Below are 24,278 nucleotides of genomic sequence, written 5' to 3' on the forward strand. Positions count from 1 at the left end.
GGGGACTTGCTCTATTAAGAAATAAGTTATCTTTGGGAACTTCATGAGGCGGGGTGGGTGGTTTGAGGGGATGCTTGAAAAAAAAAACCTTGTGGAGAGTGGGAAAGAGATACTAGGGAGGTAATAGAGGTAGTGTCAAGAATTCATGAAGGATGGAAAGTATGTGAAAGTGTCACTGCACACTGTGTTTCTTGTTCACTACTAGTTTTTCTTTCAGTGTTCAGCATTGTGCCTGGCAGATTTTGAATAAATGGCTGACTTACCAATGAATAAATTAGTAACACTAAGGAAGTGAGAGATGGGAAAATGGGAGGGTATGGACACAGAGTGGGATATTAACTTAGTCTTCTGGATGGTGAGTGTTTCCAGGTGCTGACAAATTTTGGGTTGTGGCCACAGGAGTAGATGGCAGCAGTGACATGGAGGTAAAGACCATTGCCATTGGGGGATACCTCAGGCCTGAGATGCTAAAAGTAAGAATCCACCCTGGATGATAGGGAATGGGTGGGTGGATGTTAGTTACGCAGTCGAGTCTGACTTTTTGCGACCCATGAACTAGAGCCTGTGTCCATGGGATGTCCCAGGCAAGAATACTAGAGTATTTTTCTCTAGGGGATCTTCTCGACCCAGGGGTGGAACCTGGGTTTCCTACATTGTAGGTGGATTCTTTACCATCTGAGCCACCAGGAAGCCCCCTTAGGGCATGGAGTGGAGAGTAAAACTGCCAACCACTTGTCAATCTTCAAAAACATACAGAGACTGGTACTTTATAGGAAGAGGTAGAATGTGGTCTGAGCATCGGCTCTTCACAAGTGGAAGGACAATGGTCCGGAAGTGGCGTTGGGTCATAATAAAGATTGTAAAAAGCTTCATGGCCATGAGTGTGTTGGGTAGCAGTGTGTTGAGGAGCAGAGGCCACAGAAGACATGGCATCCTCAGAGGAGAGCTGGGTTCTGCAGAGGGCAGGAATTGAAAGGGACATTCCAGGGAGAGGAGCTTATTCCTCAACAAAGGAGCTGAGTTTCACTGAGAAGACTCCCCCCCCCCCCCAGGAGACCTGCAGTTGGAATCACTAAAGCATTGGTATATGTTTGAGACATCCAGACTTTACATGATAATCTGGCCCTAACATTCCTCAACATGTCTCTGAGAATCTTGGCTGCATTTACTCATATGCAGGTGGTTAGCCGGTTAGCCGGTGATCTATGCACACCTATCGCCACACCATAAGTTCATCATTCACAAGATGTTTTCAGCTGTATTACCTCATTGTGATTTTGACAATCTGAAAAATGTTAACATCTCCAAGATGCATAGATTGAGAACTCTGACCCAGTATGCTTTCTTCTTCCTAAATTCTGTACATTATTGCTAAATTCTGTCCCCACTTGCTTTTCTAGACCACCTGCCAAAGTGGCTTTCTTGGGTGCATGCATGCTAAGTCGCTTCAGTCGTCTCTCACTCTTTGCAACCCCATGGATTGTAGCCCACCAGGCTTTTCTGTCCATGGGAGTTCTCCAGGCAAGAATACTGGATTGGGTTGCTGTGCTGGATTGGGTTGCTGTATTGTTGTTGTCCTTCTCCAAGGGATCTTCCTGGACCAGAGATCAAACTCACATCTCTTACATCTCCTGCATTGGCAGCTTCTTTACCACTAGCACCACCTGGGAAGCCTGGCTTTCTTGGGAGACAGGACTAACAGCAGGGGAGGGGGGTTATGAGAGCCTTACTGAGAGAGACCCAGAGCACCTCTGCCTGTGGCCGAATACAAATGAGAACCTCTGACCTAAGAAAATTAGTGGAATGAGGGATGTTTTGCATTTTTATAGCTGTTTTTGATGGCCATTCACTTTTAGGTTATAGATAATCTTTGGCTTGGGCTAAGAAGCCTAAATATAGACAAGAACTATGTTGTGTATTTCAAATTTTTCTCTTTTATATTCTTACTAAAGTTTGCAACAGTTTTGTTCAATAGAAATAGAACGTGAAAATACTAATAAATAACCAACAAGGACCTACCTACTGTATAGCACAGGACACTATAGTCAATATTTTCTAATAACCTATAAGGGAAAACAAACTGAAAAATAATATATATAATTGAATATATATATATTCAGTGATTCAGATATATGTGTGTGTGTATATATATATCTGTGCTGTATCACTGTGCTGTATACCCAAAACTAACACAACGTTGTAAATCAGCTGTACTTTGATTTTTAAAAATGTCAAAAGATGGTACTTCCTTGGTGGTCTAGTGGTTAAGATTCCATGCTTCCACTTGCAGGGGGCATGGATTCTATCCTTGGTCTGGGAACTGAGATCCTATATGCCACACAGCATGGCCAAAAATAAGCAAAATAAAATTTGTTCAAAAACATTTAAAAAGTAAAAAAATATATATATAATGTGAGCCTCATTTTTCTGGTACCCACATTGAAAGATAAAAAGAGGTAAAATGCATGAAATGTTTTTCATTCTTATTTTGCAGTCTGTCTTTGAAGCCCGGTGTGTAGGTTGCACTTGTGGCCCATCTCTGTTTGCATTAGCCATGTTTCAAGTGCGTGGTGGCCACGGTGGCTGGTGTTTCTTCCTATAATGGGTAGTGCAGACCTGACAGTATTAAGAGGGTGGTGTGTCATGTGGAGAACCTTTTACCACAGCTCTCATATTTTGTTATTGTTAACTGAATCATTTTGATTAAATTTGGGGTGATAAATTTCAAGTGTCTCAATTACGTCCGTAGTCATCACACTGTTCATTTGATTATCCTTCAGCACCTTGTTGCTTTTTGAGTAGGTTTGGAGGAGACCTTGTGGAGAACCACTGCAGTTTCTGAAAGAGCCTTGGAGTGGCAAAGCTAATCAGAAATAATTCAGCCTGACTGTGATGCAGGACTGCATTCATGTGGCCGCATATGCATGATTACAGATTCAAGGCTATAGTTACTCCTCTTAGGAAATTGGGCAGGAGGTGTGATACTCAGCACAAAAATATCTAAGAGCACTAGAACTTGTGGTAGCTTAATGTTGCTCTGACCTAAGGGCCTGCAGTGCCCTGAAGCTAGTAGTACATGTGTAGGTAGGACTTTCAGAAATCTGGCCCTTCTCAAATGGCCACTTTCCCACCCAGACTTGTTTCATCTTCAGATCTCTGCTCAATTTAGTATTTGTTGTTGTACAGTGGTGGTAGAGTTTCCTCTAGAGCTGGAAACCAGGCCGTTCTCCTCTAAATGGCATTGGTGGGGGGAGGAATAGTTTGGGATTAACATATACTACACTCTTGCATATAAAGTAAATGAACAATGAGGACCTACCATCTAGCACAAGGAACTAGAGGAAAAAATAAATGTCCCTGGCGCTTTTTTTTTTGGTAAAGGGAGAGGCCAGAGGAACTCAGGAATTGGTCTAACTATATAGTTATGGCCAAATGAGTCTGGCTTCTAGCTTCTGCAATATTGTACTATGGTAGGTTTAGGATTCTTGCGGTGGTGCTTGAGAAAAAGAATGAGGCATTTTCAAGCTTTGGATTGTTTGTTACGAAGGAGAAAAGAGCAAAAAGCGATCATTTTAGTTTAGCTAGTTAATGTCCAGTTACAATCCACAAGGGCTTCCCAGGTGGCACTAGTGGTAAAGAACCTGCCTGCCGATGGAGGAGACATAAGAGGCCCAGGTTTGATCCCTGGGTTGAAAAGATCCCCTGGAGGAGGGCATGGAAGCCCATTCCAATATTCTTGCCTGGAGAATCCCATGCACAGAGGAGCCTGGCGGGCTACAGTCCATAGGGTCACAAGGTGTTAGACATGACTGAAGTGACTTAGCACGTCCACACACACAATCCACAATGTCCAAGTCAGTTTAGAAAATGGTTGTGTCCTTTCTCTAGTCTAAAATGTGTTACGTTTGTGATTTTGATTTATGGTCGAACGTGTACTTGTTTCTAGGAGAAAATAGGTATCAGATATACCTCTCTGGTCTATAGCTATTTTATATTCATGATTTTTAAAAATCAACAGACTGTGGGTTTAAAGGGTGGTAAATGCACGGGCTTGCCTAAGAAATATTATTATAAATGAGTTTGGTGTTTTTGTTTTGTTTTGTTTTTAGTTTGTGTTTCCATTTCCTGTGGTAGGACCACATTTACCCTAATTTAGACTCAAAGTTGGGCCCAATAGTGAGGGTTATGCCACAGTGGTATGCTTGGGTAAAGACTGTTTCTGGCTGTAGCAATATCCTTAATATAATGTGATTTAAAACCAAAATATGTCTTCAAATGGGGACTTAATATATATAGGGCAGTTTTTGCACATAGTTCAACAGTTCTGATAAAACGGTTATCTTATGTTTATAATATACCTTTAGACCATTTAGGAGGCCAGCATTTCTGTCCTTCTAAATCCCCCTGATTTTTTCCTTCTGCTTTTTATAGTTTTCTTTTTCGTATAATCTAGGATAGATTTGAAGCTGAAACTCCAATATTTTGACCACCTGATGCAAAGAGCTGACTCATTTAAAAAGACCCTGATGCTGGGAAAGATTGAGGGCAAGAGGAGAAGGGGACGACAGAGGATAAGATGGTTGGATGGTACCACTGACTCGATGGACATGGGTTTGGGTGGACTCCGGGAGTTGGTGATGGACAGGGAGGCCTGGCGTGCTGCGGTTCATGGGGTCGCAAAGAGTCGGACACGACTGAGCGACTGAACTGAGGATAGATTTGGGCTTCTGTGGTGGCTCAGATGGTAAAGAATCTGCCTGCAATGTGGGAGACCCGAGTTCGATCTCTAGGTCAAGAAGATCCCTTGGAGAAGGGAATGGCAACCCACTCCAGTATTCGTGCCTGGAGAATCCCATGGACAGAGGACCCTGGTAGGCCACAGTCCATGGGATCGCAAAGAGTCAGGTATGACTGAGCAACTAACACACACACAGAGTAGATTGAGATGATCTATTATTATTCCTGAGTCACCTGGAGAAGACAACTATAACACTGCATCGCTATCATGCAGAAATGTCCCATCTGTGACAAGTGAGTAGTGCTCCTGTCCATAAGTACACAGTGCAAGAGCAGGAGAACCAAGAGCTGAATTCATCTTCATTTATACCTTTCTTAGGGGCAAAGTGAGACAGCTAGACTCCCCCTCACCCCGGCATTTTTGCTTCTGAATTTTACGATTTTTTTTCCCTTTAAATCAAGTAAGTGATCAGTTTGCTAGATTCTTTATTAATCATAGGTGTAGGAACTATTTAAACACAAACTGATTTAAATTTTCTTATTTTTTTAATCCACTGATCTTAGAAGTATCTTCCATCTGAGTCTTTAAACATCAATTATGAGTTTATTTTTTATTCTAACCTCCTAATGGTGGTGGTCTCAGGGCATTTTGTGGCAGGAAGCTTGAGTGAACGTATTAAAGGTGAACTGGTGAGGATCAGCCTTTGAATTGCCTTAGTCCTTTTGAAAATTTCACTTCCCCACCTATTTGCATAGAGATCATTCAGTGAGCATTGTTTCTTTGTTTGGAAGTTTCCCCAAAATGGGGAGGTTTTAAGACATCACCTCTATTGCTCTCCTAACTTGGAAGATGCAGGTTGAAGAAAGAGCAGTTACTTCTTGGCTGTATGATCTATTTGTCATTGTTATTTAGTCACTCAGTGTCTGACTCTGTGATGCTATGGACTGTAGCTTGCCAGGCTCCTCTGTCCATGGAATTTTCCAGGCAAGAATACTGGAGTGGGTTGCCATTTCCTTCTCCAGAGGATCTTCCCGACTCGGGGATTGAACCAGCTTCTCCTGCATTGGCAGGTGAATTCTTTACCACTGAACCACCAGGGAAGCCCACGTGATCTGTTATACCTTAGGATAAAGTTGAATGTTTTTTGCCTAAACTCTCAGCTTTCATTGGTGTTATGACGTTACTTGTCCAGGACAATGGTTCCAATAGGTGTTAAACTTCCAAAGGCTTTTGCAGATCTAATAAATCTGTGCTGTATCTTAAGCAATGAAATCTGTAGTCTTAGGACTGTGTAGAAGATACATCAGTTAGAGAACATTCTCTAGTGAATTGGTTCTAAAATTACACCTACCTTAATTGGTGTAAACTGCTTGCCATCTAATTGAGCTAATACCATTAAGGTTTCATCAGTCTGGCATTCTGAAGTCACCCCAGACAATTGATCTTCATTTTGTACCTGTAGCAGTGATGATGCTAATTGGTAAAATTCCACAGCACGGAGTTGTAGGATTCCAGGATAGTGTTTCATTGGTTGGTTTGTATAAGACTCTCCTTTTACATTCAAATCAGTGGCTATTAACCCTTTTTAGACCATTTTATTTCTGAGCAATGCTGCTACAAGATAATCTACAAAGTAGAATCATCAGAATATTAAGTTTGAGCTGGGGGCAAAGAAAATTGTGTTAACAGGAAGAGCCAGAGTTCATTTTAGCTGTTAATTCTGTTGAGTTACTGTACTTTCCAGAGTTCACTTCCATTTGCCCGCTGGCAGCTAGAAAGGAAGGTTTGAAATGGTTGACCTTCTGGCATTTAATTAATCTTGGAAAAGGTTGAAGTCCGGTTTGATTTCATGACTGAATGCCGTAATAGTCGTTGACTGTCATTTGTCAGTGTTACACTGTCAGGAAGCTATCTCTACCAAGTGTGACACTTGTGAATGGCTCTTATCAGGGAGGGGACACTTTGAAGATTTGAATATTGAGTGATTTCATTATTGTCATCACTATTAGTGAGAAAAAACTTTGCTCTACTATTCAAGAATGTAAACCAGATTGTTAACTGATAAAGAGGAAGAAAAATCATCTGTAGGAGGGCAAACCTCAGGGGGGTATTCAGCCACATAGGGAGAGAAGACTAGAGTCATTTGGTTTAGATTTTCTTTTTAACTGAAGAAGTCTTTCCCACTGTTTCCTGGATCAAGGAAAATCCAACCTCCAGAGATGGGGCACATATAACCTCACGAAGTAGTCTAAGGCAGTGTACTATAGGTTTATTTACAAAGACATTTTATTGTTTTGTTCTTTTAAAAAGAGTTTATTGATGTATAGTTGATTTATTATACAATGTTTTGTTAATTTCTGCTGTATAGCAAAAATTCTTTTTCATATTCTTTCCTATTATGGTTTATCACAGAATATTGAATATAGTTCTCTGTGCTATATAGTAGGACCTTGTTGTTTATCCATCCTATATATAATAGTTTGCAGCTGCTAAATCCAAACTCCCAATCCTTCCTTCCCCTCCCCTCCCCCTTGGCAACCACAAGTCTGTTCTCTCTATCTATGAGTCTGTTTGTGTTTCATAGATAGGTTCATTTGTATTGTAGTTTTAGATTCCACATATAAGTGATATCATATGATATTTGTCTTTCTCTTTCTGACTTGCTTCACTTAGTGTGATAAGCTCTAGTTGCATTCATGTTGCTGCAAAGCATTATTTCATTCTTTTTTATGGCTGAGCAATATTCCATTGTCTATATATATATGTGTGTGTGTGTGTGTGTGTACACATCTTTATCCATTCATCTGTCAATGGACATTTAGATTGTTTCCATGTCTTAGCTTTTGTTATTTAGTGCTACTATGAACATAGGGGTGCATGTATCTTTTTGAATTAGAATTTTGCAAAGACATTTTCTTGAACATGCCTTCTTAAAACATTTATATTTTTGGTCTTGATTTTGTTTTGGGGAGCAAAGCAGAATAAGTTCACTTGTATTTGCATGTGATAAAAAAATTTTTAAAAGAGGTCTTTAACGATTTCCTGATGCTAAAGCCAGCTCAGTTTAAACTGTTAAGGAGAAGATGTATTTTAGTTTTCTAAGAAGCAGGTCATCCTCATTCATTCAACCATCAGCTAGTTATTGAGTACATCCTTTGAATAAGACCTTACTACAAAGTTAAATAATACCTGAATTTGGCTTTAAGAGCCATAGTCCAATAATAGAAGCTATGTACACAAATGGTGGTTACAAAGTGGACCAGTACTCCTATGCTGCTGCTGCTGCTAAGTCACTTCAGTCATGTCCGACTCTGTGCGACCCCATAGACGGCAGCCCACCAGGCTCCCCCGTCCCTGGGATTCTCCAGGCAAGAACACTGGAGTGGGTTGCCATTTCCTTCTCCAATGCATGAAAGTAAAAAGGGAAAGTGAAGTCACTCAGTTGTGTCCAACTCTTAGTGACCCCGTGGACCGAAGCCCACCAGGCTCCTCCATCCATGGGATTTTCCAGGCAAGAGGACTGGAGTGGGTTGCCATTGCCTTCTCCTATAGATGGTAATAAATTTAAATTTAAAAAATGCTTCTGATGTTTTTCAGTGAAGTAATTTTTACATCAGAAAACTTTTGTTAACTGATTAGTATAGAATTTATAGTGTTGACTGAGGTAGAGATTCAGCTACTTCTCCAAGTAAATCTAGATGGTGAATTTCATCATGAGAAATTTCTTCAACATTCACAAAGAAAGTATGTTCTCTGACTTTTTAAAAAAAACTTTTTTCTTTTTATCCATTTGTTATGGAATTTGAAATTTGGATATTTTGTTCATGCCATTGTGAACTAATTATTGGGTCATATAGTTAATGGAGCATTTTATTTATTAGTTAGTGTCATCCAATCTCTTAGGTTTTGTTTTCCTTTTATATTTCCAAATACTTTCTCAATTTGGATAAAGTAGTCTTCCCTGGGGGCTCAGACGGTAAAGAATCTGCCTACAATGCAGGAGACTGTGTTCAATCCCTGGGTTAGGAAGACCCCCTGGAGAAGTGAATGGCAACCCACTCCAGTGTTCTTGCCTGGGATAATCCTCAGGACAAAGGAGCCTGGCGGGCTACAGTTTATGGGGTTGCCAAGAGTTGGACATGACTGAGACACTAACACTTTCACTTTCATGCAGACCATAGAAAACATGTGTTTAATACCTATGGTTTGTATTGCTGTTTTGTTTTTAAAATGCGTATCATTTTTGAGGATCTTTTATTCTGGGTCTTTAGATATCTACCTCTTTGCTAATAAATATATTTTTAAATTTTGTGACCTAACTCCTTCCTTCAAATTTTATTATATTTGAGATGACTTACAGATGTCTAGTTCTGAACTAGTCAGAACTAGTTCAGTTATATTAGGAAAAGATTGATGTCAGATAGCACTATTATCCTAGTTCATGGTGGTTAATACTTGGAAAGTATGCTAATCAAAATATTTAGAATGAGTCATTCTCACTTTTTTACTTTTATTTAAAATTATCTTTTGGCCACGGATCGTGGCATGTGGGATCATAGTTCCCTGACCAGGGATGGAACCTGTGCCCCCTACATCGGAAGTGCAGAGTCTTAACCACTGGACCACCAGGGAAGTCCCTTGGCTGGCTTTTAGGAATGGGCAGGAGAGAGTCACCATGATAGCAGCATTCCTAATTCCTCTGTCTGCTTGGGGTCTTATTCTCAGCATCCAGAGTTTTTGCCTTCTTGCCCTCTTTCCTTCATGAGGGGCCTCACATTTATTGACACAGCTCTTTATAGTATCCAGAGGGTCCTCATAGAACTTCTTTCCGGCCTCTTGGTGCCTTGTGAGAGAGGCCAGCAACATCACAAAACTGAGACTCAGAGGTGTAAAATCTAGCACTTGAATGCCAGCTGTCTGATGCTGCTAACCCTCGGCTGCCTGTTATATAAGCTGATAAGAAGCTGTGGTCAGGAGGGGTCTGGGAAGTGAGCCCTTGTGATCACTTGAACAAAGGTGAGGACACTTAGCTCAGACAAAGGCCACAAGAGAAGCGGGGTGTGGTCCAGCAGGCAGGGCCATAGCCCTGGTTCTGACTCCGCCGTGAACATGCAGGCAGGGGTCATGGTCTGGTCCTGGAACTTTGATATCTGCTGACTGGATTCCATGCAGCTTCTATTACTGCCCTCTCTGATCCTCCTGGTTTGATAGCAACCTTCCACAGAGGGTCCTTCTATGATTTCTGGGGCTTCCTTGATGGCTCAAGCATTACAGAATCTGCCTGCAATGCAGGAGACTCAGGGTCGATCCCTGGGTCCGGAAGATCTCCTGAAGGAGGAAATGGCAACCTACTATGATTTATGATTTCCCACTACGAAAATAAAGGACATCTTTACCCTGAACCCCAAAGTTTGGAAAAGAGCTAATTAATCTAGTCAGTGAAATTGATTTGAGGTTAATTTTATTTATTTTATTTTTACTTGGCAATGCCATGCAGCATGCAGGATCTTAGTTCCCTGACCAGGGATCGAACCTGTGCCCTCTTTATTGGATGTGCAACATCTTAACCACTGGGCCACTAAGGAAGTCCCAATTTTAGATTAATTTTAAAGGAAACATGCCCCAAGACCTACTTTGACTTTTGTACTCAAACTTGAGTGGAGGAAGGATTTTCTAGCAGAGGCACCTTTAAAGAAAGTAAACTGTCACGGACTATCTCTTCTGTTAAATTTTGTTGAATTTTGGCATGACTTTTGGGGGCAGAGGCAATGTCAGAAAAAGATGTTGCTTCTGAACTATTTCCATTTCCCTGAGAAAGATGGTGTAGGTCTGGTTAAATCACTTGTGAAACTGACACCACTTCCCATCCTTTATTGATGAAAATTAATGATATTTCACTTTTAGAAATGTCCTTGCCAGAAAGAGAAGAAAAATAAAGCAGGCTTAGGAAACCTTGAGAAAAGTGATACTGATAATGTTTGTTGAAAACTTACTGTATGCTCCACACTGTGTCATCTCATTTAATCCTTTGTAGAACCTTGCATTATACTACCTTTTTAGATAGTAATTTAACAGAAAAGGAAACTGAGGTAGAGAGTGTGTGGCTCCCCCATTGCAAACTCCAGAGAGGGGCTATACAGACCTTAGATGGTGACTGGTACCCCCACAAATTTCACTGCCAAGCTTCCTATTTCTGGTCAAGGATTCAATTAGTCATTTCCGGATAAAACTTTGAAAATTCCTTGCTAAAAGCTCCACTAATGTGTGTGTGTGTGTGTGTGTGTGCGTGCATGCATGTGTTTAGTCATTCAGTTGCGACCAACTCTTTGCAACTCCATGGAATATAGCCTGCCAGGCTCCTCTGTCCATGGGATTTCCCAGCAAGAATACTGGAGTGGGTTGCTGTTTCCTTCAGGGGATCTTCCTGACCCAGGAATCAAACCCATCTCTTCTGCATTTGCAGGCAGATTCTTTACCACTGAGCCACCAGGGAAGCCCTACTATTGTGTACACGCTTGCTAATTAGGTTATTTTCCAAACTTCTACAGATTGTACTCTAGCCTCAGACAGGCCACATTTGAGCCAAATAGTGCAAAACCCTCTTGCTGTTGATTAGAATAGCTAAGAATATCTGCCCTCTTCACACTTGAATAAGTCAAGCCACTTAACCATAAGACAGAAACTGGGTTTTTTTTTTTGTTTGTTTTCTTTTCCGCTTGCTCAAATTGTTTCATAACCAGTACTCTGAGTGAATAGCTATTATTCACCCTTTCCTGGTAGAGAAACATTTAACATTGCAGATTAAGCTCTGTTCCAAAGAGTTGTCGCTGTTCCCAGTCAAATGTCTTAACACACTTAGGATCAGTGAGACCACCAGGCTAATCTCCAAGGTTGTGTTTGGATGAGAATTAACACAGAGACAGTAGAACAATGTGGAAAAAGATGAAACTCTAGCCCCAAGGCCATTGATGACACCAATATTGAGGTCAATGCTGAGGTACCTGTTGGAATGCGCCAGGCCGGGGATCTCCCAGGCCTTGTACCCCCTTGTGACCAGCAGTCAGGATGAGGGCCAGGCAGGGTTTTTTTTCCCACATTCCTTCTCTCATCAGACTATTGTCCTATTATAGAAATATCACAGGGCACATTGCCAAGCTGTCACAAAGCGTGTGCCTGTGAGAAATTACCCCTTCATAACTCAACATCATTGTTGCATCCTGACTTTCTTTCTGAGAGGATTTTCCTTAGCTGGCCACACTGGGAGTTCCTGTGTCCTGGCTGTGATTTCAGCTTACTGCTGCTTTGTCCTGCCAACTGGCCTTTGGGTATCCTAATGGGCAGATTTCCTTCCTGTCAAATTCCAAAAGTGCTTGTAAGTCTCTTATACTTCAACTAAAACAAACAAACCAACAAAAAAACCCCCAAAGTGCAGTTTTTAATTCCTATGACCCATGAGTTCCTGTGAATCCACTTACTCTCATGTGGCTTTAAACCTCATACACTATGGCACATATTTGCTTCTGCTAAGATTTCCCCTGGAGAAGGCAATGGCACCCCACTCCAGTACTCTTGCCTGGAAAATCCCATGGACGGAGGAGCCTGGTGGGCTGCAGTCCATGGGGTCGCTGAGTTGGACACGACTGAGCGACTTCACTTTCACTCTTCACTTTCATGCATTGGAGAAGGAAATGGCAACCCACTCCAGTGTTCTTGCCTGGAGAATCCCAGGGATGGGGTCGCACAGAGTCGGACACGACTGAAGTGACTTAGCAGTAGCAAGATTTCCCCAGTTGGCTTCCATTTTACATGTTCAAGGCGGTGTCTATATCTAAGAGATATGTAATCTTGCACCTTTGGTCCTGGACTTAGAAACATCATGACAGGCATTGCGTTTCCATTCTGAGTCCCTAGGGTGGCCCAGTTCAGTAGAGCTTGTTTTCCTTCATGCACTGCTTTATGATTGTTATGGTTGAGGACACTGAACTCAGATTTTCCTTCCCGGTTGCCTCTTGAAGCACTGCCATCTTTCCCCACAGGAGAGCAAGCCCCTGCTGATAGGAAATCTCTCCGTGTGCACGTGGCATTGTGCCAGCATCGATGGCTGCCAATGGTTTAGTCTAGTTGTGAGCAGCTGATTTTCCCTGGATGGTGGACTGGGCCACACAGGGGGCCCGCGGCACAGTAGGCTCTTCACTGAGAGATGCTTCTTTGTGGAGAAGTTCCTCTGCTGTGCTTGGGGTTCCCACACACATTTGTGACAGTTGAGTGATGCAGAAAAAAAAAAAAAACTTTACATGTTGCTGTGGTTTGGGGCTTATTGTGAGGCAGAGGACATGTCAAGATTAGGGTATGCTGCAAGCCCCTCAAGAGGTAATGGATTGCCCCAGCCCCAAGTGGGCCAGCTGGCTGTTATATCAGTGCTGGACACCCCACCAGGAAACCACTCCCCCCACTCTCTAGAGCCTGTTGAAGATAAGTATTAAGGATTCCGCACTGTGTGCCCTGACTTGGCTGGACATGGCGTAGGGCCCTGGCTAATAACTCTGTGAGGGCGAAAACACGGCAGCTCTCTAGAACTGGGCACCTTTGGGGGCTGAATCTCTCTCCCCTCTCACTCCCCAGTTCTGGAAAAATGCTGCAGCCTCTGATCTTCTAGTTTTTGATCGAAATTGTATGGATTTTTGTCCTTAACTCTATGTGGTGCACTCTCTAAAAACACAGAGGGCAGGACGCCCTCTGGGGTACAAGGAGTGCTTCTTATAAAAAAGTTTTTCAGTAGAATAGAAAACACTAGGATACATGCTCAGAGCGAGGGTAAGTATTGTTTTGAGAAACCCTCATTTACATTGTATATACAGGGTTTTGACATAAATCTTATTTCTTACATAGATTGATCATGGTCAAGTCTGAAGCCCTTGACTGTGAGATGAATCTCAAATTGTCTCCCATTCCCATAAACAGAGTGCCTGGTGGCTCAGATGGTAAAGAATCTACCTGAAATGCAGGAGACCCGGGTTCGATCTCTGGGTTGCGAAGATCCCCTGGAGAAGGAATTGACAACCCACTCCAGTATTCTTGTCTGGAGAATTCCATGGACGGAGAAGTCTTGGTGAGCTATAGTCCATACAGTTGCAAAGAATTGGACATAACTGAGCAACTAACACTTTGACTCTCCCATCAACTTGCTTTTCCAAGTGGCCCAGCTTCTATCCTGCAAAACCTCCACTGTGCAGAACCAGTCTTAGTTATATAACCTGGGGCACTGCTAGGTCTTAAATCATCAAAGACAGATTAAATCATGGCCACACTGTACTCTCTGAAGCGAAAGATATACTCATGGACTTAAGATTTTATGAGTTACAACACATTGGTTTTTCTATTAATTCTCAGTTAATAAGAAAACTGGGCCCCAACACAACACTGTAAGCACTTTGGTTCATTGGCGCTTCTCCCTAGAACCCAGGAGGAGGGCAGCAGGCCGGGACCTTCTCTGGGGAAAGGGCAGGCCTTGGCGCCTTTGGTGTTCATGCTGTGATAGGCGGGGCCTTCCAGTGGGAGTGGTACGATACCCTGGGCCTCTGACCCAGAACATAGGTAAGGAATTGTTCTAGCAAGCTCCTCTGAGCCACATCTAAAAAGTATCCTCAAAGACATATTTGTTTAGTCTTTAGAAGGAGAATGAAATGAGAACAGTGGCAGTTGCAGTTGCTTGGGTGTTGATTGTTAGGCATGGGCCTAAGTGACTTAGTTCATATTATCTCATCTGATCCGCTTAACAACGCTCCTTGGTGGCTGTCATCAACCCCCTTTGAGGAAAAAGAAAACTGGGTGTTAGAGAAATTGAGTAACATCCAAGGTTGCACGCCTGAGTGCCAGAGCAGGGAGCCCAGCACATTAAGCCAGCACTCACATGCCATGGGGAGCAGGGTGGCCTCTTTATACTGATTGTATAGTCCCTTCTGTCTGGAATGTTCTCTCCTGCTTATCCCTTGCTGTCAGAATCTATTCCATCTGGCAGGCACCAGCCTGAATGTTAACTGTTGTGAAGCGATTTCCTGTTCTCTGTACCCACAGGGGCATGTGTTTGTCCTTCTCGTGGCATGGCACATTCTGCTGCATGTTTGACTTACTGTTGTCAGACATAGTACCCGCGCTTACAATGCAGTTCTCCGTGGATGGTTCTCTGGCTGCTGCTTTGGTTTCAGTGAGGAAGTACCCACTCTCCTCCTCAGTGGGGCCTGCTTTGACAATTTCAACTTCAGGCTCCACCTTTCCTTCATCTCTGAGCAATGATCCTTGTTTTCTTTTTTTTAATTTTTATTGGAGCATAGTTGCTTTACAATGTTAGTTTCTGCTATACAGAAAAATGAATCAGCTATATGCATGCCTATATCGCCTATTTTTTGAATTCCCCTCCTATTTAGGTGACCAGAGAATGCTGAGTAGGGGTCCCTGTGCTATATAGTAGGTTCTCATTGTGCTCACGCTCAGTCGTGTCTGACCCTTTGTGATTCCATGTGAGCCTAGCCCACTAGGCTCCTCTGTCCAGGCAAGAATACTGGAGTGGGTAGTCATTCTCTTCTCCGGGGGATCTTCCTGACCTAGGGATTGAACCCAGGTCTCCTGCATTGCAGGCAGATTCTTTACCATCTGAGCCACCAGAGAAGGCCCTCATGTTCTCATTACTTATCTATTTTATTCATGGTATCAATAGTATGTATATACTAATCCCAACCTCTCACTTCCTCTCACATGATTCTTGTTCTTGAGGGATGAGAATATTTCACCTCACAGGAATCACTATGAAGTGATTTTATATGACAGTCATTGATTTTCTGATTGTATTTGTTGGACCAGTTCTTTTAGGAACTTCAGCTGTACTGGGATTTTTTTTTTTTAAATATATACCCAAGCGAAAATGAACAGATCTGGTCCACTTTTTGCTGTTAACATACCTTCATGAGTTTTGAAAGGGAATGGGGAGGAAGGCAGGAAAAATAGGAGTAGGTTTAAATATGCCAGTATCAAAACTGGATTTTCTTTGCATTTTGAAAGTCTGAAAGGTAATTGAAACTCGGTTTACCGGGCTTGGATGTCTAGAGAGCTTTCTTTGTGAGGTAAGGAAAGCTATAATTTCTTGAGCCCCTGCTCTGTGCTGGCTCCACATTCAATGTGTTTCTGCTCCTTCTGGCTTCCCCCCCACCCACCTTTGAAAACTCATAAGCAGCATTAAGACCAAAATATGGGAACAAATGGGCCATTCCCAAGATCACATCTTGTCACTGTTTTTAGAGTGATGGAAGCTGGCTCTGTGAGGTGGTGCGCAAGGGTACATTGGCCCCAATCTGATAAAGCTGGCTTGACTCCAGGCCCACCTTCCCCTGGGCTTCCCAGGTGGCCCAGCGGAAAAGTCTGCCTGTAATGCAGAAGACCTGGGTTCGATCCCTGGGTCAGGAAGATCCCCTGGAGAAGTGAATGGCTACCCACTCCAGTATTCTTGCCTGGAGAAGCCCGTGGACAGAGGAGCCTAGCAGACTCCTCAGGTTGCAAAGAGTCAGACGTGACTGAGCACTGCACACACACGCATACCCCCCCATCCCCAAAGCTCTTTGTCCACAGCATTTGTTGTTCAGGGAGAAGCCCTGGAATTTTCTGTGTGGGATAAGAGAGAGACTCGTTCAGTGAGTCTCTCCTGAACAAGCTCTCTCCACCCCCTTGCCAAGGCTGACTTGATCAAATCACTTGCACTTTGAGATGAATTGCTGTTTTATTGCCTGTTAAGGGTATTTTTTTCTCCTTTAATGCCAAAATTTAACTATGAAATATGCCTTTTAAAGTGACATTTCAGGGACTCTGACATTTATCTGGGAAGGAAAGATTAGAGCAGGATCCCACCTCATGCTTCTCAGATTACATTAAGCAGAAGATCTGCCTGAGAGTTGAGACAGACTCGGCTCTGGAGGTTAAGTCACAACAGTGAGCAGTACCTTTCTTGACCACTTTCTAGCTTTTCTGTAGGGTCCCAAGCCTGTGAGCCTGTATTTCACATCATCCTGACTATCCCTCCATGAGCTAAGTCTGTGATTCCCAACTGACATATGAGAGATGGCGGGCTTTGCCCAAGGTCACACGTTAGGGCATCGCATGCATGCATGTTAAGTCGCTTCAGTCATGTCCAACTCTTTGCAACCCCATGGACCGTAGCTCACCAGGCTCCTCTGCCCATGGGATTCTCTAGACAAGAATACTGGAGTGGGTTGCTGTGCCCTCCTCCAGGGGATCTTCCCACAGAGGGGTAGAACCCACCTCTCTTGCCTATCCTGAATTGGCAGGCAGATTCTTTACCACTAGCACCACCTGGGAAGTGACACTGTGACAGAGTGATGCAAAAAAACTCAAAAAGCAACAACCCACCGCTTTTCATGTTGCCGTGGTTTGAGTCTTATCATGAGGCAGAGGACATGTCAAGACTGGGTATGCTGCAGGCCCCTCAAGAGGTAATGGATTGCCCCAGCCCCAAGTGGGCCAGATGGCTGTTATGTCAGTCCTGGGGGCCCCAGGAAACCACTCCCCCCACTCTCTAGGGCCTGTTGAAGAAAAGTATTAAGGATTCCCCACTGTGTGCCCTGACTTGGTTGGACATGGCATGCAGCCCTGGCTAATAACTCTGTGAGGGCGAAAACAGGGCAGCTCCCTAGAACTTAAACGTCAGATTTAAATGTAGGGGATTTAAACCCTAGGAGAAATTATGACCCAAGTTGGGCTTTAAAGGATGGCTAGAATATTGATAGGCAGGAAGGAGTGCTTTTCCAGTTGCAGAGAGTGTATGAGCCAAGGTATAGAGTTGAGGCTGTTGGCTCAAACAAATACAAAAGAAAATACAAAAAAGATCGCAAGTGAGGGTCATTTCCAGCCACGTGGTTGGTTGCTAAGTCTCAGGAGAGAGGACTTCATGCTAAAACGTGGAATTGAGATGTTCAGTCGCTCAGTTGTGTCTGACTCTTTGTGACATCTTTGGAATTGAGATGTAGCTTTCCCCGATTTTACTAAGGAAAGGAAAATTGTTGGGAAGGAGTTTGGGTATGAGAGGAAAGAATTTGGTGACAAGAAGACAAAGCACAGGTTAAGGAGGGAAAATTGGGAATTTAAGCCAGTTTTGCTTTCCTGGTAATGAATGAAAGGTTAGAAGTAAGGGCAGAGGCTGGTTGGTATCTTTGCTATAAAAGACCAAAGAGGTAATTCGCCAGAGTTCACAGTATCCCAGGAATGCTCCACGCTTCTCTCACTCCAGTGGTATGAATTTTGCTCTTGGTGTAGGATGGATGCCTCCAGTGGGTGTGATAAAATGAGTGGAGCCCAGACTACCCCCTGTTTCTTCTCAGACTGTGCTGACCTCAGTAAACTATGCACAGGAGAGAGATTTGGATTCAATAGGGTTACGCATAGGTTAAAATTATTCTGAGTCACCTGTTTAGGGGATCATTTTGCTGAGAAACTCTGATGCTTCTGACCTTGAGTTTAAGCAGCAGCAGCACTGTTGCTCTGGTGGTGCTCTGTGATACCATGGGCTTTCCTGGTCGCTCAGATGGTAAAGAATCCGCTTGCAATGTGGGAGACCTGGGTTCAATCTGTGGGTTGGGAAGATCCCCTAGAGAAGGGAACTCCAGTATCCTTGCCTGGCGATTTCCATGGACAGAGGAACCTGGCAGGCTACAGTCCATGGGGTTGCAAAGAGTGGGACACGATATATAATGACTTGGATTCTGAGATATATAATCTCTTTGTACAACCTTCTGTGACTACAGGACAGTGATTGGGAATGGGGAGAAATCACACTGACATCAAAAGAAATCTTTGTACAGTATGCCCATAGCTTGGTTTTGACTAATTCAATGTGTCTTTTTTAAAAATTTATTAATTTAATTGGAAGATAATTACTTTACAATATTATGATGGCCTCTGCCTTACATCAACATGAATCAGCCCTAGGTATACATGTGATCCCTCCCACCTGCCTCCCCACCCCATCCCTCCTGGTTGTCACAGGGCACCGGTTTTGGGTTCCTTGTGTCATATATCAGACTCCCACTGGCCACCTATTTACATATGGTAATCCTTTTCAAATTTGTGATGTTTTCAATTTTTAATGAATTTTTAATTTCAGAGTAAATGAAATAGTATCACTGTACACAGTCCTGATATTTTGTGACATTTGCAATTTCTTGGTGATTTTTTAATTTCAGAGTAAATGAAATATTACTATACACAGTCCTGATAAATCTACCCATGTTCTCCAGAAACTCTCTTACACCCACCTCTGTAAAAGAAATTTTTTAGAGGCCTTTAAAGGAGACACTTTGAAGGTGTCTGGATGGATTGATGAATGACTTGGATTCTAGTCTTGGCTCTGGGTTTTGTTTTTTGGTGTCAGTCTCTAACTAGCTGTGTGATCTTGGGCAAACATTTTGGTTCTCTGGGCCTCAGTCTTCTCATTTATCAAATTGTGGGAGTTAGAGTAGGTGATGATGTTGATGAAGTTAATGGATCACATCAATTGAAAGTTTCTGATGCAGCAGGTAAGTACATCAAGTACTTTATACATCTTAACTCAATCCTCCCATCAGCGCAGTCAAGGAGGTACTATCACCGCTCACCTCACAGGTAACTTGCCACACACTTGGGTAACTTGAAACAGATCTCTCAGATGGTAAGTGGTGTAGACATGATTATTCTAACCCAGGAAAGCTGCCCCTGAGCCTGTTCTCATGGCCATCACTACCTCCAGCCTCTCACTGCTTCCCTGCTGACATAGATGACTTCTAATGTGGTATCCGGTGGGCAGAGGGCTAGGAAACATCCTGACCTCAAGTGTTTGTAGTGAAGCCACCCCACTCATCTGCACTCATCCTCTGACAATCCCAGGTTGAATCCGCTCTGGCAGGTCATTGCTCCCCTGATGTGTGGCATCTCTTGAGATGCTGGTTCTTTCAGGAACTTTTAGTCCTGCTGCCCTAGAAGCCCATTGCTGCCTGGCTGAATCCAACCCCTCTTGACCAGAATCCCCGTGGAAGAATCCCAAGCAGACCTGCTGTGGAAGGAGCTTCCAGACCCTGTGTCTGTTCCAAGAGCTCAGGTTAAAACAACTTGTTAGCACAGATTTGAAATTGAATGAAAACAAGCCTGTTCTCGAGAAGGCAGAAATTTGGCCATGCAGAAAATGGGGAGATGGGTATTCTCTAGCTGCAAAAACCATATTTTTTTTCCCCTAAAAGCCAGAGCAGACTTCTGGATTTATAACTATCTAGATGCTTAACAGAATGAAAGACTCTTCCAAGAGGCAATTCGAAACATAAAAGGATTTTAGGCAGTCCAGGTTCTTGGTAGCATTCATGGCTGCAGAAATATTTGAAAGAGTTAAGAAGATCAATATTAATAGAATACCAATGGAATAGATGTGATTTTTCTTTAATATTTCCTGCTTATCAGGCGTGAATGGCCGCTGAGTACATTAGCAATATTGTCTGTTTCAGCCACTCATCAGCCTTATGAAATAATAGAGCCATTGTACATGTGAAGAGCTCGGAAGTGTAGGGTTGTGTTTTTTGGTGTCTGCCCAATTTTTGTTCAACTTAGAGTACTGCGTGTCTGTCACCTGGCAGCGAGTTACTGAACTGACAAGTTTCAGACTTTTTACTAGCCAAATGGACTTAAAACTATGGACTTTAAAATTATTTTTTAATTAAAATCTTTTTTGTAATGAAGTATAGTTGATTAACAATGTTGTGTTAGTTTCAGATGTACAGTAAAGTGACTCAGTTATACATATACATGTATCTATTCTTTTTCAAATTCTTTTCCCATTTAGGTTGTTACATAACACTGAGCAGAATCCCGTGTGCTATACAGTAGGTCCTTGTTCGTTATCCATTTTAAATATAGCAGTGTGTACGTGTCAATCCCAAACTCCCTAACTATCCTTTTCTCCTGCCTGCCCCCTCCCATAACCATAAGTTAGTTCTCTAAGCCTGTGAGTCTGTGTGTGTTTTGTAAATAAATTCATTTGTATCATTTTCAATAAATTCTGCATACAGGCGATATCATATGATATTTCTCTTTGTCTGACTTACTTCACTCAGTATAACACTCTCTAAGTCCATCCATGTTGCTTCCAGTGGCATCATTTCATTCATTTAATGACTGAATAATATTCCATTGTGTTATGTGTACCACATCTTGGCAGAAAACTCTGACATAAATCACAACAATTATCTTTTCTGATCCATCTCCCAGAGTAATGGGAGTAAAAACAAACAAATGAGACCTAATTAAACCCAAAACCTTTTGCACAGCAAAGGGTACCATAAACAAAATGAAAAGACAGTCCACAGAATGGGAGAAAATATTTGCAAATGATATGACCAATAAGGGATTGATTAGTCTCCAAAATTCACGAACAGCTCATGCAGCTTATAACTATTGGTCATTCATCTGGCCATCGGTGATGCGTTTTCAAATGAAGCCTGTAAAGCTTTGGGGAAAGTCTTCTGGCAAAAAATATAGATACAGGACCATAGAGCTTTTGCTCTAATAGCATTTGTATTGCATGTTCACTAATGAAAGAAAAAGCCCCACAATTTTGTGGAGAATGGAATGTGGCTGTGGATCTTATTAGTAAACTTGGTGTGACCAGTTGGCTCATAGAAATTAACATATAGATCTGTGTGGTTTTGTGAAGATGGCATTTGTTTTTGGGCTTCCCAAGTGGTACAGTTGGTAAGAACCCTCCTGCCAAAGCAGGAGATGCAAGAGACGTGGGTTCAATGCCTGGGTTGGGAAGATTCCCCTGGAGAAGGAAATGGCAACCCATTTCAGTATTCTTGCCTGAGAAATCCCATGGACAGAGGAGCCTGGTGGGCTACAGTCCATAGGGTCACAAAGAATCAGACACGACTGAGCGACTGAGCACTCATTTGTTTTTACTCTTTCGCTAAGGTGGCAGTGGCTTGAAGTGGAAGGATTGGGAAGGATGGGTGTGTGTAAAATAGGAGTCCTCAACCAGAGATGTCAGAAACCAGACGCGAGTGATGGGTATAGCTGAAGAAAAGGAGTTCACACTTACCATTGCTTGGAAGAGTTTTTGAAATTCCAGATTGTCTTAAAGGAGGGCATGAGCTTTTTTGTGTTTGCCAAAAGGAGTATAATTTTAAAAGATCAGATGCTCCAGTGGCTTCACAGTTTAAGCACATAATGATGTGATTTATATGCTGTAATTATTTGCATTCCTATGGACTGAAATGTCTGTAAATTTTAAATATTGCATTCAAGTGCAATTTGAATGGGATGTTACTCGATTTTAAAAATTTCACCTTTCAGAGAGAGCGAGTGAGCTGGCACCTTTGCAACATCCTTGCTCTCTTTACTTCCAGAATATTCGTTGCCAGAGATTGGTACCCATGGGAGAGCAGGTTGTTGCAACTCAGAGTTCTTTACTAGGGTCACTTACATCCCTGTGTGCTCCACTTAGAAAGAACAAAACTGATGTGTGTCTTAAAGATAACTCAACCCCAAAGCCATCTGCTCTTCAGAGAGAATTAAGATGCTCTGAGGAAAAGATAGGCATTGAAGTTTGGAAAGGGCTGTCCTGACTAGAGCTTTTCTTCTGATGATGCTCAGCTAGAAATGCAAACATTTGGAAAATTATCCTCACTGCTGTTCTAACACAGAAATTTTGACAGGTTAATTTCACCAGCTAGAGTCCTTTGGTTATACTCTGTCAATTATTCTCCCACCTGGATTAAAGGGAGAGGACACACACAGTTAACACACAAACCATCATAGTAAATTTGTCCTAAGTTTTACTGAAGTACATTTCTGTGATACAGAATTTTGTGTTACAAGATTCTGTTTTTAACACTGTTAATTTCAAAAATATACCAAATCTATTGATAGAACAAGCATTTCTTCAGTGGGTACTGTAAGTAGGGTGCCATAGTGGGGGCTATGGGAAATGTAAAACACAGTGGCTCAGTTCCTGACCACCACTGCTTGCATGCTATTAAGATGACAAAGTGTTGGGATTGACGTACACACGCTACTATATATCAAATGGATAACCGACATGAACCTACCTTGAAGCACAGGAAAGTATACTCAATATTTTGTGATAACCTATAAAGGAAAAGAATCTGAAAAGAAGCATATATGTCTGTGTGTGTGTGTGTGTGTACACATACATATGTAAAACTGGCTTCCCTGGTAGCACAGTAGCTAAAGAATCTGCCTGCAATGCAGGAGACCCAGGTTTGATCTCTGGGTTGAGAAGATCCCCTGAAGAAGGAAATGGCAACCCACTCCGGTATTCTTGCCTGGAAAATCCCATGGAGAGAGGAGCCTGCGAGCTACAGTCCATGGGTCGAAAGAGTTGGACACGACTTAGCGACTTAAACCACTACCATATGTAAAACTGAATCACTTTACACCTGAAATTAACATGATATTGTAAATCATTATACTTTGATATAAAAAAAGAAAAGAGAAAAGAATAAAATTATATGGCATGATAAAAAAATGACAAGATGGACACTTGGAAACTTTCAAGACAGATCGAAACTACGGTTTATGAACTGACATGGTTGTAGCAGTGTTCATCGAATAGGTTTTATTTTAACTTTTTGCTTTGGAGTCTTTATTCTCAGGGTTTGACTACTCAAGAGCCCTAGACACTGGATTTCAGCACAGATGGAGTTCTGTAGTTGGCAGCAGGTTGTCAACCCTGATTCCTGTACATTAGGTGATGTTAATAAACTCACTTCAGAGGAACTTCACGTTTGGAGAACCAACTCAGGCCCAAGTCAGATACACAAAATAAAATAAACTAAGTGTCAGGCAAGTTAGTTTATAAAAGTTACTAATATGGTATAATCAAAAGGACTTGGCCTCTGAACCAGGGCATTGGGTTTTAGTTCTGTCTTGGGGTCGCAAAGAGTTGGACATGACTGAGCGACGGAGCTGGTCCCTTACAGAACATGGGACTTTGGTGAACAGTTAATTCTCTCTGCACCTGATCCTTCATCTTGCAAATAGCAGTGTGAATTGTGTGTGCCTCAGGGGGTTATTACAAGTATTCAGTGGAATTTTCTGAATGAAAATACTTTCGAGATGGCAAAGCACATTTCAGACATGAGGTGATATTTTAATGTTACTACTTACATAAGATCCAAGAGCCATTTTCTTCCTCCTGCTGTCTCTAATGATTATATAACACCATTTCTTTCCCTACTCTTCTTCTCCTTGTGTTTTGCAGTCCTTCCTCAAAATACATCTCAATCAAGATAAAGATCATCTCTATCACCCCCTTGTGCCCCCTCCTGTTAGTCTCATCCCTACTGTGGATAATCACTCTTATGATCACTATCAATGTAGGTTAGTTTAGGCTCTTGTGATTTAAATGACTGAAGAATCAACAGATGTCAATATTATGTTATCCCTGTGGCCTAATGGGGGTCCCTGGTGCAATCTCAGACTTGTTTGCCTTTTTTTT

The 24,278-nt window shown here is 42.3% G+C and overlaps 1 protein-coding gene and 1 non-coding gene across 2 annotated transcripts in view; one reads left to right on the plus strand and one right to left on the minus strand.

The window, feature by feature from the left end:
• TSPAN7 (tetraspanin 7) overlaps nucleotides 1-24,278 on the plus strand; it is a 125,970-nt gene that overhangs the window by 59,916 nt on the left and 41,776 nt on the right. The gene's annotated exons all lie outside the window — the stretch shown is intronic.
• Nucleotides 9,298-9,370, minus strand: TRNAG-UCC (transfer RNA glycine (anticodon UCC)). Its single transcript has one exon. It is a non-coding gene; the product is annotated as a tRNA-Gly (tRNA).

Source organism: Odocoileus virginianus, chromosome X (assembly GCF_023699985.2).
Source record: "Odocoileus virginianus isolate 20LAN1187 ecotype Illinois chromosome X, Ovbor_1.2, whole genome shotgun sequence".
Classification (NCBI taxonomy): domain Eukaryota; kingdom Metazoa; phylum Chordata; class Mammalia; order Artiodactyla; family Cervidae; genus Odocoileus; species Odocoileus virginianus.